The sequence below is a fragment of the Gavialis gangeticus genome, unplaced genomic scaffold (assembly GCF_001723915.1).
Source record: "Gavialis gangeticus isolate Ggan-Ray unplaced genomic scaffold, GavGan_comp1, whole genome shotgun sequence".
Classification (NCBI taxonomy): Eukaryota; Metazoa; Chordata; order Crocodylia; family Gavialidae; genus Gavialis; species Gavialis gangeticus.
The window spans coordinates 23042333-23058375 of record NW_017729033.1 but is presented as its reverse complement, the minus strand read 5'-3'; positions in this window follow the sequence as shown (position 1 = coordinate 23058375).

Here is a 16043-nt window from a genome sequence, read left to right as displayed (position 1 = left end):
CCTGGTCACCTTGACTGGTGCTTCTTCTGTGGGGCTCCTTACCATCCCTTTACTCCACCCCTTTCCACTTGGGTGTCTGGCTTGGGTTTTGGCAGGATCTGGATGTGCTGTGGGCACTGTCTGGTCTTGCTAGGTGGTCTGTCTCTGCCCAGCTTACCAAGATGGTGGTACAGGTGTCTCCAATCAGAAAAGGAACAACTTAACAATACTAGAACTGAAATTCTCCCTGGGGTGCAGGTGAGCAGGGCAACAATGCTCGCCACATCAGGTGCCTCTTCTTTGGCATCTTCTCCCCTACACATGGGGTACAACCTGAGCCCATCACTTAACTCCTGCATTGGGGCTGTAACCCCAAGAGCACTAGGGTGCTCAGCTGGCTCCTGGCCACATTTGATAGCACCCTGTGGGGCAACTTCCCATGCTCTGGCTTCCCCTAGGAGCCTGGTGTTGCCCAATCATGGGTCTCAGGGCCTTAAGGCATAATGGCATGGTGGGTTCTGTAGCCTGGCTCTCTGCTGGGTTCACTTCCCAGGTGGGACTGGTTGGTGAGTCTTGGGCTGCCTCTGTCCTGCCCGACCACCCTGCATGTACCTGTGGGCCACGTCCAGCATGGGTGTGATCTTGGTGGGTTCCAGACCCCTGGCTCCATGGGCTACTGCCACTCTGCAGGAACCTGGGCCTTTCCTGCTTCAGTCTGCTCTGTGCAGGTCACTTCCAGTTTGGATGGACTCCATGCCTTTAAGAGCTGAGAGCTCAGATGCAGTGGGCTTTGCTGCAGTCAGAGCTGCTGTGCTGCCTGGTGGTTTTGGCCTGTGGCTCCGCCAGCCTGTGCTGGCCATGGGAAAGGCACCTGGAGCCACTGCCAGTGCTCCCTCCTTCCTGCTCTTCCCAGTGTGTATCAGGCCAGCTCCTTTTTTCCTGGGAGCTCTGAGGAGCCAGACCAATCTGTGGTCCCATTTCTCCAGCACCCCGCACCCAGTGGCCTCATGCAGACCAGCCGCTTGAAGCCCAGCAGCGTGGTGAGTTGGGGCACAGACCTGCCACAATATGGTTACAATAAATCATGGCTAAGATACTCACCTGGGAAGGAGGATAGCCTGGATTTATATCCCTGTTTCAAGCACTCCTATGTGAATTTGACATGAAATAGTCTGTAGCTAAAATGTACACTCAGTCTTCCAGCTGTGTTAAACCATGATCCCTGCTTAATTCTTTGAAAGAGGGTGTACTCATCTACTCTCAAGGATGGGTTCAAAACTATGGACCATGAGTCAACCCAGTTCCTGCTGTCAACCAAGATGGTACCTATCTCATAACAAATAAGCCCTTCAGATGGGGGATTATTTTTTTATTTGGCATAATTTGTCTTTACATTTAAATAGTTTCTTCTGATGAATTTTAAAGAAAAAGGGCATAATGCTACATAATACTAAGTATTTCATAGTTTCACAGTTGGTAGGTTCAGAAGGGACCCGAGCAAATCATCAAGTCTGACCCCCTGCCATGGCAGGAAGGAGTACTGGGGTCAAACGACCCCGGCAAGGTGTTCATCCAGCCTCCTTTTAAAGACCCCCAGGGGAGGAGCCAGCACCACTTCTCTTGGTAGTTAGTTCCAGATCCTAGCCGCCCTGACAGTGAAGTAGCGCCTCCTGATATCTAGCCTGAATCTACCCTCTGCCAGCTTGTGAAATAATGGTCACAAACTGGCAGAGGGTAGATTCGGCCTTAATATTTCACTGTGAATAGTTAAGTTTTCAAACAGAAGTATATTTCCTTCTTGTGGCACTTGAACAAGAACACCTGCTGTGAACTTTACAATCGAATATACAAGTCAAAAATTGCTTTTGGTGACTATTCAAATTGAAGTTTACTGTTTACAAAAGTACTTGTATGTTGACAAAAAAACCCAGAAAGGGTAGAAAAACAGTCCAATCACAATGCACTTTAAAATTCAAAATAATTCTCACTTCTCACTCATCTTTAATGTCAACAAAATGTCTGTCCAGCACAAATCATACCTGAAAAATTACTAGGAGAATCCATTGAACCTTCCTATCTCAGATTACAAGCTTTCCTCATTTTGTGATGCTGAGTGCATGTCAGTTTATTGGCTTACTGTACAACATACTTAGCAGTGCTGCAATGTTTAACTATTAATTGATACTGATGTTCCAGAGGCTTCTACACAAAGGCATCGGAAAGCACTTCACGCACAAAACTAAACGTAGGAATCTTCACAAGCCTCATAGGAAATAATATATAAGACAGTCATTACAATCCATATTCATCCTCTTCTCTCTTTCATACCATAAAAAATGCAGCTAGTTAAAGGCATTGCTCTGTTTGTTTTATAACTACGAGTAGGACCTCCCTGGAAAAAACTGGCTGCTGGAAAATACAAAATCAAGCACCTGCATATTAAATACAGACAGCTGTGTAAGTGCTCCTGCTGATCCTTCTGTAGTGTGTTCCATATGTCAGTCACTTCATGTAGAGCTGTTTGGGAAGGCGATTTATTAGATAAACAGACTGCAATTCAGCTAAAAAAAACCCTTTTTTTTTAAACTTGGTGCTTTCTCTTACTTTCATATCCCTATGTATTTCTGTTATTCATATAAAAGCACTGGTCTTAAGTGCCCATGAGATAATATTACTGGCACAAAGACCAGCCATAAAGGTAATTAGGCCACACCATCCACTACAGGGGAAATTCCCTGATAAGTATGAGGGGGATGCCAGAGTTTTGATGTGTGTAGCTTGTATCCCATCATTCGATTTTGCTGAAGATTGAATCCATATATTATCAATGCACCCAGTAGTAAACACCAGCCAAATCGATGATGTTTTAGTGGGGAAGTCCTGGACATTGCAGAGCAGTTGCAAAGGGCAGAATCACTTGTACAGAGACCCAGTGCCTCTGTGTTGCTGCCCACTTCAGTCATAGCTAAACAGCTCCCCACAGAACCATGTTTCCAGGGTCCTTCTGTTTCTAACTGCTCAAAAACCCAATATAGGAGGGTTGCCAACTTGCCAGTGCAGGAGAGAGCCCAAAGGGATTTCAGTTACTGCTGTCTTCCATAGGAAAACCCAAATGGAGTTGGGAGTATAATGTTTGGGGTACAGTTATAGCATCCATTTCTGGCACATGCCTCCCCGCTTGCATAAATGGAAAGCCTTCACTCCAGAGATTGGATGCAAAAGCATATTTGTCAAAATCAAGGGTAGGAGGAAGGAGTGTGGGAAGAAGTTGCTGATCCAGGGACTTTTTACTGCTAGGTTGGTCTTAGCTTGCATTAGAGGAAAGGATCGTGGTGTCTGTCGTTGGCTATCACTTGTAGATACCCAATTCCTGTTCCAGATTGTTTCAGTGGAAATTTGTCCAGGAAACAAATCAGTGGTTATGCTCTCTACCAGGTCTAAGAATCTCAGTTTTCATCTTGACAAGTGACTTTATTAAAAGTGAGAGAGAAGCTACAATAACACTCATAAAATACTGCAGAGGAATTGGTTCCCACTGTGCACTATAGATCTGTCTCCCTGAAGTCCAGTAAAATCTGTTCATTAAATCTGGCCCTAATATAGACAGCAGATGACAAAAAGATAACAGTGTGTCATATCCTTTTCTGAATGGCTGATATAAATATATAGGCTTAACTAGATGTGGCAAAGTCCTTAAAATGAATTGCACAGTTTATCAGTTATTGGGCTTATGGTACTTCTCATTTAATTGTGCACCACCTAATCTTCTTTGTTGTCTCTCCAATCCAACCTTTCTATATGGTCTGTTCCTAATATTCTGCACAGGCCTCTGCTTCTTGTATGTTGTTGCCAGATCTTGTGGGGTGCATTGTGATGTTACAGGGCATCTCAGCAGATGATCCATGGTTTACTTCTCCTGACAAATATATTGGGTGTTTGCATAGAGGCTCCATGATTTCATGATGTTGCAGAGCACTCAGGTGCCCTGCGCCTGAGAGCAGAAATGGCTCGGGAGAGGGCCCTAGTGGCAAGAAGGGGGAGGCTCAGCTGCCAGTCACCAGGGCAGCCGGAGTCACAGGTGCTGGTTGCTAGGGCAACCGGTGGAGCCAGCTGATAGGAAGGGACAGGGTTTGGCCCTTCTTAAGCCCAGGTGTGAGGCCAAGAGAGCAGTTCTCCGCTAGCAGCCAAGGGAGAAGGAGTTCTGCCGGAGCAAGCAGAGTAGAGAAGCCTGATGGCATGAGCAGCTTCTGTTTGTGGATACCAGGTAGAGACTCCCCAAGTAGGGATTTGAATGATGGTCAGCCAGACAGCTTAGATTTTATGTTATAGCCCAGGGGCTTGAGATTTCTGTTTGTAGTTTTATAAAGACCAGAGGACCAGGTAAGGCTATTAGGGGTTGAAGGAGGCCTCATAGGGGCTCCACGGTACCGTGGGGGCCCTGGTGCCAGAGAGGACACAACATTCAGGGGTGCACTGACCCCAGCCCTGAGAAGCAGCACAGAGGATTGGGGGCCAGGTAAGGCCAAGGCCACCTGAGTCCCACAGGAAATTTAAGACCCGAGGAAGGGATTTGGGGGGCCAGGCACAGCTATGGCCACCTGAGCCCCAAATGTGAGAAGCCCCACTGCGGGCAGTTGCGAGAAGCCCCAGTTGAGGGCGCAAGCTGCGAGACAAGCCAGAGAGCGTCTGTGGGGCACAGAGCGTGGAACTGACAAAACAACATCTGGTACATCTGCGAGGCTTGGGGCGTGGTACGGGGTGGTTGGAGCCACGCATAGCCCATAAGGCTGGGGTGCACCGAGTCACCCAAGACAGAACACAGACTGGGAGACATCAGGGCACCGTGTCAGAGAGGACTAAGGGCAGCCTCCCTTAAACAATATTAACATCAAAGACGTGGCAGGAAAGATTGTGAGGGTGCTTTTTATATCACATTGGCACAGTAGGGGGCACTAGGGGAGTTCACGGCCAACCCTAGGACCCTGCCCTGTGACGCATGAGAAAGTTGCATCTTCCGAGACCCACTCTCAATCTGTTCAGGCTCTGCCATGTGTGCCATCTGTAGTTGGAGCCAGATGCTAACTCCTCACTGGGTGTAATTCCTTACTGGGTCCTTTAAACAACTTTGTCACCTAGTTTCTCCCATTATTTTTGCCAGAGGGTAGTTCTGGCTGATTTTGGTGGTATGGTCAATGGTGTGGTAAAGGACAAAAAGCTATTTCTTGATGAGAGATGATGGTGCACTGGTTGATGTCCTTATAGTAGGTGGTGGCTGTCTGATTCTTGTACCCGCAGGTCAATGTTGCCTGCTACTTTCCTCCTAATGTAATGAGGCACTATGTCACTATGCATATAGGCTGGGAACAGGGGTGGATTTTAGGCAGCCTGTTATAATTCTACATCTATCACTTAGGGTGGTGTCAATATGTTTACTGCCGCCTAATAAGTTTGTTCCAGTAATATGTGGACAGATTCTCTGCTGGTGCAACTCTGATAATGTCTGTGGAGCTCCTCCAGTAAAGGATATATTCCCTTATTACAGAAGCCACTGATGTCAGTGACTTACTGAAGAAAGGTATCCAGGTTGTAGCTGTATTGGTCTAGAGCAGCGGTTCTGAACTGGGGGTATATGTACCCCCAGGGGGTATATGAGACATATTTCATATATTGTCTAACATGGATCAAAGGACCTAAAAAATTAATTTCCCACTGAAAGGGGGTATGTGAAGTCTCACTCTGAGACCAAGGTGTACGTCGACTGAAAAGCTACAAGTCCTTACTGAAGAAAAAAAATTATCCAAAGGTTTCCAAACAGGGCTGAATCCTGAGAAGTACTGAGACCCCACAACTCCTGTTTGTTTACCTAGGGGGCTCTGGATTCTCCATGGCTCTCAGAATCTGACTCCTTCAAGAGGAGACTGGATAGGCACCTGGCTGGGGTCTTATGACCCCTCCCACCCCCAGTGCTCCTTCCTGCCCATGGCAGGGTGTCAGACTAGATGATCTGCCTAGGTCCCTTCCGACTCATTGATTCTATGATTCTATAAACATGAATCTTTAGGAACCCTAAAGTAGGATGAAGCTATTGCAGAAAAATTAAACAAGTTCTTTTTATCAGTCTTTACTATGGAAGATGTCAGGGAGGTTTCTTCACCAGAACTACACCTCCCAGGGGACATATCAATAGACCAGACCCATACTGAGGTGTCAGTAGATGAGGTTTTAGAGGAAATTGATGAACTAAGCTGTAACAAATTGCCAGGACTTGATGGTATTCCCTCTAAACGTAATCAGATCTGAAATTGCAGAACTCCTTACTGTAGTATGCAGCCCATTGTTCAGAATAGCCTTGGCACCAGAGGACTGGAGGGTTGCTAATGTAGATTCAAACTTTAAATTGTGACATGCCACTAACTGGTGGAACTCACTACCACAAGATGGTCCGAAGGCTGATAGTTTAACCAAGTTAAAAAGGGGAGTGGACAAATTCATGAAGGAAAGGTTCATCAATTGGTATTGAACATGGAGAGAGGGAAGCAACCTCAGAATCAGAATTTCTTAAGGGGTGTGGAAAATTCTGGACATGCCTGTAATGAGGCCAGACCAGAAGCCTGGACCCAGCTAGTACCAGTCAAGAGATCAGGGTAAGTTATCCCCTGAACAGGCACCACCAGCAGCAAACCCAGAGCCATGCCCCAGTCCCAGCTGGGCTGAATGAGGCAATAAGGTAGGGGTGGGCAAAATACAACCCACAGCAGGTCTTTACTCAGCCTGCAGTGGGTCCGTCAGTCCCACCTGGCCCGGGCACAGTCCAGCCATGGCATGTCCTGCTATCCCCTGGGCATGTAACAGGGCTGGGGAGGCTGGACTGCCTTTCTACTTGTGTGCGGTCAGGGTTTGCAGCATGGGTCCCCACTGGTACCATGGGGCTGGGGCCAGCAGCAGCAGCAGTGGCAGCCAGAAGGAGCCACCACCTCCCGCACTGCCTCTGCAGAGCTGCCCCAGTCATGCTGTGTGCCATGGGGGTGACAGGATCCACCACGGGCTGGAAGCATAGGGCAGGCCAGGTGGGGGCAGTGCCCAGGTTCCAGCTGATCTGCTCTGCTGAGGGTGAGTCCAGAGCAGATGTGGGGCACACTGGGGCTGCACACTGCTGTTGGTGGTGGGGACGTGCCACAGGGCACATGGGCTCCAGGCTGTTGTGAGGCGGGAGCAGGTACTGACTGGCTCAGGCACGCATGTGTGGGGGCTCCTATGCACATCCCACCATTCTCACAAACCCTGGCCACTACAGCCATTTCCACCCACTCGGCCACTACTGCTGCCCAGGGCACAGAAATTTGTTACCCCTCTTGTATTTCTGCCTGCCAAGTTTTGGAATCAATGAGTCTGTTGATTGAAGAGATTTTGTATTTACAATGTTTCAAATTCACCATATTGCTGCATTGCTAATGTCTAGATTCTGCTGTGTGTGGGAAGAACCACATTAACCCATTAACCACAGTTAGTGCAAGGAAACAAATTCAGCTGGACAGGGATGCTATACTTCAAGACAAAACACCTTCCCAAAGAAGCAGTTTGTTTTCACTAAAACCTTCATCCCAAACAGTGTTGGAAAAGGGAACTTTTCTTTTCCTCTAGGTAGGAAAATAGACCCTGCTTGAGCAGTTCAGCTCACCCAGCTGTCACCACCTGCTTTCCAGGATCTGTTGTCCTTCAGTGAATGCCACACTGGGCAAGGAGGTGCCTTCTGCTGTGCTGCTGTAATCTTCTGCTGCCAGACCTTTCATCATCAGAGTGCATGTCTACACGGTCATTAACGCATCATAGTTACTGAGCATTAAATTTAGTACTTGTATAGTCAAATACTAAATTGATGTGCAGTAACTGCCATTACTACGCATTAGCACCAGCACATGCCTTTTAATCGTGCTACTGTGCAGTAGCCTAGTAATACTGCACAGTAGTGTATTAGCACTGTTTGTGCTGTGCTACTGCACAGTATTATTTGGCTGCTGAACAGTTAGCATCTAGTGTAGACTTACCCAGGGACTGGTTTGGATGGGTATGAGCCAATGTGAATTTTACCCATTTTATAAAACATTGGAAGTGTTAGACCAAAGGTCTGTAAACCAGGCACCCTTGATTCTCTTTTCAATTTTTCTCCATTCCAAAGTTTGCCAATTAATTTTTGTGCCCAACTAGTTAAAGTTGTAAGATAAAGTCTACCACTCAGTGGACTTCTCTAGCTTAGGAAAACACATCAGCTATCCCCAATCCACCCTTGACCTTTTTTTTAGTGTAATTGCAGGTTAGCATCTTGTTTATCTTAAGGTCAACCCTGCATTACCTTCTCCCCTTTGCCTAGTGCTGTAAGATTTAATATTTGTAAAGTTCTGTGAACTCCTCAGTTATCTGATGAAGAATAGGAGCAAAGGAGTATATAATTAGCTCCTCATTTAAAGTAAATCACTTTGAAGTGCCATGCATTTTTATTTTAGATCACAGTTGCCATGAGGACATCAAAATACCTTTCTTTAATTTGTTCTCTCAGTCCATGCTTCACATTTAATGAAGCACAGTGTTTATTTTCTAAGACTCAGCAGTACCATATACTTTTATTTTAACAGAACATTTGACAAATGGCTGAACAAAACTGTTAAAGGTGAAGAAAGCTGGACAAAAGGGCTGAGCCAGAAACAGAGCTTCTTTCATCTGCAGTCATTTCTACTTCTTGGTATAAAGAGCTAACTGCAGCCCTTCATAAGTAATGTTTCTGGCAAATTTCAGCTTTCACCATACTGCTAAGCTCTGAAATATGAATTTCATGCAAAAACTGCTCGCTCCATCTCAACCCCATGTACTTTGCATGTCACTAAATGGCATCATAAAACACCTTCTTTAATACTTGTAAATTAAATATTATATATGCATCAACACTCCCACAGAAAAGATCTGAAAATTGTTACCCTAGCAACAAGAACATGTTAACTTCTTTTGCTTTCATATATTTCTTCATGTCTGAAAAGTTTAAACAGCTTCAGTCATGTCCTCCTCAAGGACATGCTTTATATCATCATTCTACACTAACCAAGGATCCCTTCAGCCAGAAGCAATCCCAATTTCTCAGTTAAGGCATCTCCATAACACAATAAAGCTATATCTTAAGATGTATTTCAGCTCAATAGTAATCTAGTACTCATCAAATAATGAGGCACACTTCAGCAGAAAGATATGACCTTATGAAAAAATTCAGACTGATATGTTATACAAACATATCAGTTTTTAATGAACAAGTGCAAAATGATAGCGTCTAAACATATATAAGATGACAAGATATGACATTGAAAATTAGCACATTCCCTCACAGATTGTTGCTAAATATTTCATATTAACAGTGGAAATAGCAAGCTCTCTCTAGCTTAACTGAATTACATTTACTCCATCTTGTAAATCATTTTGAGATCTTTGTTTGAATAGTCTATTGTATGAGTGAAATTTTATCAGCAGCCTAACAAAATCTCATGCAAAAAGTATCATAGACTAGCCACCGCTATGGGTATTGTGGAAGTGTGACAGCCAGTATATGTGAGGTTTTGATGTAATGAATTAATTTAATCTGGCAGGTGAAACTTTGGACTCATCTGAGTCAATGGGAGTTTTGCCACTGAACTGAATAGGGCCAGAATTTCACCCAGCATGTTTTTATACACTACACAGCATATTAGAATCACAGTCCTTCAGTTCTGCTTTCCTGTTGTGCCAATTTTCCTGCAACTCCTACTGGAATTAATATCATTCAAAGGGTGGTCAGATTTTTTGTCTAAGGTGGTAATTTGCTCTCTGCAGAGAAAATGATTTTTATGTTGATTATAGTCAACAATGAAAAGAAATAAATACAGCACTCTGCCAAAAAAGGAAAGTAAGCCTCTGGAGCTGTAACTCAGACTGAAGGCAGTGATGTTCCCAGGAGCTTTCAAAGTCATCTAATTACATTTTGTGCTCACTAATACCCCATGTAATTCCATTGATCTGGAGGGATTTAACAAGAGGAAGGAATTTGGCCCACTGTTCTTGTTGATCAAAACAGTCTTGAATTCTTGTGAGTGTTGCCTTCAGACCTGTTTTCACTCATAAGGGAAGTGCTTCTGCACAACCAAGATGAGCTTAGACCTTTGGCAAGAGGACACTGGCAGAGAAATGTGGGGGGCATAGTCAGGGTAATCTCTCCTGTATAGTCTATTTATACTGCACAAATATTCAGTAAAAGACTACCATACTTTCTGCATCATCTAAGTATAGGGTGGCTATCATAGAGGACATTCCAGTTTTCTGCTACTCTGTCCTCTGTTGACTCCTTTATGTCCTCTATTCTTCTCTTCAAGAGAAAAGTAGAGAACATAAAGGCATCTGATTTCATATCCATAGAGGACAGAGAGCAATCAGACTGTCCTCTGTGATAGCCACCCTACCTAAGTAAGGCTGAAGTTTGTGGGGCAAGAGATTCAGTGGTAGGAGTGAAGGATGAAGTTGGGTACAGGGCATGGCCACAATCAAAGGTTTTCCATTCATGTATGTCTTTCTACCCACTTCACTCAAACGCATTAGGATCCCTGTACTGGGATTAATGTCAACATTGCAGTGATAGAAATTATGATTTATAGATCCTCCTTAACTTAGAAGGCAGGAATTGGGAGATGATCCCTCAGGGTAGGAGGTTATTTAGAGACATAGGGCCTGCAGAGCTTTCTTGCTGCTCTACAGTACAAGTTGTTTTGTTCTTCTCATTCATGCACAACTGCCTTTATTGAACCTAATGAACACTACAACGTCAAGGCTACAGTATTATGACAGGGGCAACCTTCCACTCTTGGTGCAACCACCAGGCTGCCTCCTGTCTATGGGCCAGCCTCCCACTTCACTCTTCTGCCATGCCTTGATGTAATGATATTAACATGTTAATTAGGTGGAAGGCTGCCCATTTTGCACCCTGATATTTAGGGGGTATCTGCAGCTCCATTCCTCCCCAACACTATGGCCCCAGACTCGCAGATGGCACCTTAGGCAGCTAACTCTGTGTCCCCTTTACCCATTAGCTGTGGTCCCATCCCTGGGACCTCTGGCTCCCCCTTAGGCTCTGGCCCCATATGTTACCAGTTGGGACCCCAAGCTTCTTTGCTTTCTGTGGACATCCCTCACAGTGGACCCCCTGGCCCTTTTGCCCCTTTTCTGGGTCCTGGCCCCAGCATTAACCAGTTGGGTCCCTTGGGACAGGTCTACACTGCAACCTGCTTTCAGGGATCAGGGGTGCCCCATTCCCAGCTCAGGTGCTTCACAAAGCATGCCTGACCCAACAGGATCACTCACCCCAGCAGGCTCAGGTGCTTCACAAAGCTTACCTGGCTTTTCCTGCACTAAATAACCCTCCTGAAGGTGGGGGCCGAGGTTAAGGCATCCTGACCCACCTTTCACCAGGGAGGTAACTGGCCTGGCATCTCTTGGGGGCTCCCACGCCACTAGGAGCCCCACCAGGCCACCCTTCCCCAGCAGGGTGCAGTTTTAGGTGATGCCAAGGACCAATGAGGCCTCCAAGCCATCCCCATAGCCTCACCCTTACTTCCGAGGTGTTCCTAGCAGAGCTCAGCAGAGACATGTTTCTTCTCTGCTGCCTGATCACAAACTGCCCTCAGGTCAGGGAGCTGAGCCTTAATATGGCCACCCATATCAGACACCTGCCCCTCTCTGGCCCAGTCCTTAAAGTGGCAGGCACTACTAGTGCCCTGCCAGAAGTACCAGCTACTGAGCAGCTCCACAACTTTGGAAGAGGATTCCTTCCCTGTGTACCTCTTCCTAACAGCTCTTATGATGCTAGTAATGTGGTCTGCCCCAGAGTTCTTGTTAATCCTTGGATTTAGAATGGACAAAACAGAAAAACTCACAGCAATGCATCAGCACTTTTTCACTCCAGGAGAAACAGCACGGTCAGCAAGTTCTTAATGCCCCATTGATTCTGTTCATGCATGGTAGCAATACAGATGGCACAGTGGAAAACCAACAGTGGGAAGGTTAAGGTCATATAGAATACAGAAGTTTAGGAAAATGCCGCAGAGCAGTGCCCTATACAAACACGTCTGTTCAGCTGCAAACAAGAGTGCTGCAAATTGCAAATTAATCTGTAATAAAACTCTTAGGGAGGAATGCAGCAGGCTGTGTCAATACATGTGGGGTTAAGAAAAATAAAAACTTGACAGTATTGTGACGGGCTAGCTGGCAGTGACCTAGCCCAGGGGTTTTGAAAGGGCAAAAGATGATTGGAGGGCTTGGGATTCCTTTCCTCACCAATCAGGCCCTAGAGACTCACCCTCCATGTCCCTTGATTGGCCCCTTGGGTCACCTGGAAGGGGATAAAAGGGGCAGCGTGGCTGACTCTGAAGAGACCAACAAGGGACCACAAGGAAGGAGATTCAAAGAGATGAGCTAGCGGGGTGGGAGCAGTTGCCCCAGAAGAGCCTGAAGGAGTGGGATCTGCAGGCAGCACTGGGGTCCTCAGCAGCATGGCGTGCAGCCAGCAGGGGAGGCTCCTCACTGTGTTCCAAGATCACCTGTGAGAGGCTGTGGCCAGCAGGAGCCCTGCTCCAGCAAGGATCTGAGCAGTGACCTGAGAGGTTCCCAGCTCTGCTTCCAGCTCCTCCAATCAGAAGCCAGGCAGCTTGACGTGAGGCTGGGGCTCCAGGAAGGTCAAGACCCCAGCAGCCTGGAGCAATGCTAGCACTGGTGGCTGTGTGGCAGAGTTTTTGCCTACTATGCAGGAGATCTGAGTTTAAGTCCTAGCTTTGGTGACTTGGGGTGAGTGAGCTAATAAGGGAAAAATTCATTTGCAGTGAAAAGGGGCCATTGTGTTTTCCCCCTTTCTCCTCCTTCAGGTACCTAGGCCCTATATTCCTTGTAATTTGACATTTAGTATTTTCTGCCTTTATATTTCCAGTAATACCAACCAGTATTGCTTGTTCTGCTGTTTGTGTTTTACATTTTGGTTAACCCTGTCTTTTGTCAACTAGATGACTGTCTATGACTGTAAGTGTTTAACCTTTGTTGAATCCTGCCCCCTCGGGACATTGTAGTGTCCACTATCCCCCCTGGTTTATACTGGTTATTTTCCCAGTGGTGTTCCCTCATTAAAAGGTATGTGGTTAAGTCCCCATTGGTGGTCTGGTTCTGCTCTATAGGGGGAGGAGAATCCATACACCTTCCACAGCGCTTGTGCACCTGCTTTGATCCCTTCAATTGGAGAGGGGGTACCTCTTGGAGCACTGCCCGGGTTACAGTATGTTAGCAGCTTTTGACCTATTTCTACTTGCAGCACATCAGAAATGCATCTAAAATAATCAGGCACTTAAATGATCTCTCCCTTCTAGCTGGATGTGGGTGAGAGAGAATTCAGTGATAATATGTCATGTTAGCTAAGGGTCATAGCCAGAGCATATTGAGTTGACTCAGTAAATGTTTGTAATATACAGAACATGAACCGAGGCATTGAAAGAATTTATCTGCCCTAATAGATAAGTTTATTATCTGTTAAGTTTATTGATGAGCCTTATCCTACTACTGATTTTTAAGATACATTTGTCATAGATTCCACTGCTTTATGTATGATACTGTAGCATGCTAAAGGGTTTAGGTATTATGACAGAAGAAGAATGTTCCAGGAAATAGCTCTCCTTATAGAAAGGAAAATAATAGGTAAAAAAGTTACAGATGGGCCTGACAAAAGCCCACATCTAAACACCCCCAACAGCTGCTTTTTCAGATGCAAATGTCTGTATATAATGTATCTGTGACAAGGTGTTTGGCTTGTTTGGGTACCCCTGAAGGGGTTTTATGGGCCTGTTATACAATTTGCTGCTGTCTTGCCAAGCCAGACAATGGCATGGGCATTTCTGAGTGAAATTTCAACTGATGCAGCCAGTCAAATATGAGGCTAATTAGGCTCAGACTGGCTGCCCCTAGGAGAGGAAGAGTGAAGTTCTTTCTTCAAGATAAGGAACACTAGACACCTGAAAGCTGTTCAGAGTATGCTGACATGTTTAGTTTTATGTTGTTTGTTTGCAGTGGTAAAAATTTTAAAAGCTTCATCGGGCCTTTGATAAAAGCCAGCATAGAAAGAGTTATTGACAAAATGAAATAATCATTGGCTCCTATGAAATGCAGTGGGATGCATTAGAAAGCAGTTAAGCTGAGAACAGTGTTCATTATGTTTAATTAGTGAGCTAGAAAAAGGGTAAAATTTGTAGACGATCCACAGGTTATCTGGGTAGATGTGATATCCTTTATTAGACCATTAAATATTTGGAAAAATTGTTCTTTGCAATACAAGTGTACTGATATACTGGTCTGATATCAGATCAGTACCGATATAACGAAAATTATCTATATCGGATATTAGCCTTAAGTTGCTAATAATTAAGCCAGTAAATGCCTGTGCTGTGCTCAGCCACAGCGCAAAATAAAGGCAGAGAAGACACAGCCTGCCACGTGGATCAGCCTCCAGCTGATAAGTCTGGGGGGGAAGGGAAGGGGAGTGGGGGGACAGATCAAAGCCCCGAGGGAGGGAGGGAGGCAGATGCTAGAGCTGAGGCAGAGGCAAGTGCTGCCCAGTTGAGGGGCCAGGCATGTGAGGGATGAAGCCTCAGCTCGTCTGGGGGCATGGGATGGAGAAGGGCTTATCCGGAGGGGCATGAGGGAGGGGAAGGCTGAGGTGGCTCCTGCCACCATGCATGGCTCATCCACTGGATCCTGTCACTGCTGCTGTCACTCATCCAGGAGGGCATGTGCCTTCAGACCTGCATGGGGCAGGTTGAGCTGGGGCCAGAACTGTTCCCAGCAGAGCCTGGGCTGGGCGGGGAATGGGGTGGGCAGTGGCACCACTGGGAGCAGGGGGTCATAAGCGGGCTTGTGGCAGGGCACTGTTTGTGCCTGCCACTTTAAGGGCCTAAAGCCAGCAGCCAGCAGGCGCCTGATTAGGGCAGCCATTTTGGATTCATGGCTGCCTATATAAACAGGGCATTTTGCTGCTGAAGGCTAGGCAGCAACATTGCCTGGCTTCAGGGTGGTTGGTATCATCTGGAGTTAAGGGAGGAGCTGTAGGGGATGGATAGGAGGCTCCTGGTCCTGGGCATGACCTAAAACTGCACCCTGCCAGGAGTGAGTGGCCAGGTGGGGCTCTCAGTGGCGTGGAGCCCCCAGGAAATGCCAAGCCAGTTACCACTACCAGTGAAAGGCAGGTTGGGGTCACCTTAACCCCAGCTCCCACAACTGGGTGGGTTACCCCCTTGTAGGGTCTGGAAGGTGGACCCCAGTCAGACAGTGGGGCCGTAGATTCAAACCTGTCTTGACATCCCCTGACTGGTCAATGCTGGGACCAGGACTGGAAGGGTCAAAGGGCCAGGGGCTTATCACGAGGGATCCCCAGAGCTGAGGACCTGGGGTTCTGACTGGCCTAGAGGTGGGCCAGGGCCAGTAGAGCCAAAGGTCCCAGGGGGACCACACCCATAAGAGGGAGCAGCTCAGGGAGCTATGTAGCCTGGAATGAAGCAGAATAAGCCACCTAAATGGAGGGATCCAGATGGGGTTCCAATAGCAGGATTCTGGGGCCCAGTATGGGGCCAGTGGTGTTGGTAACATGTGGACACCATCTGTGAGCCTTGAGCTATGGTGTAGGGGAGAAGCAGAGCCAGAGATAGCACCCCCTGGCATCGGGGCAAGAAATGGGCAGCCTCCCACTTAACATCAATTAATTAATTATCATCAAGCCGTGGCGGATGAGAAGGCAGGCGGTTAGCCCAGAAACAGCTGGGTGGGCCACAGGGAAATCAGCTCGGAGAAGGCCCCCTGTTACAGGGCTACAACAAATTATGGGGTGGCTGCAGCCCACCCCTGTAGGCCCCTCCCAGCTGCACTGCCCCCCACACCTGGCTCAGGCTCCGTGGGGAATAAGTCCCAGATCTGCGTGGGGCAGACTGGGGCTTTTTATTCATAGATTCATAGATTAAGGGTCGGAAGGGACC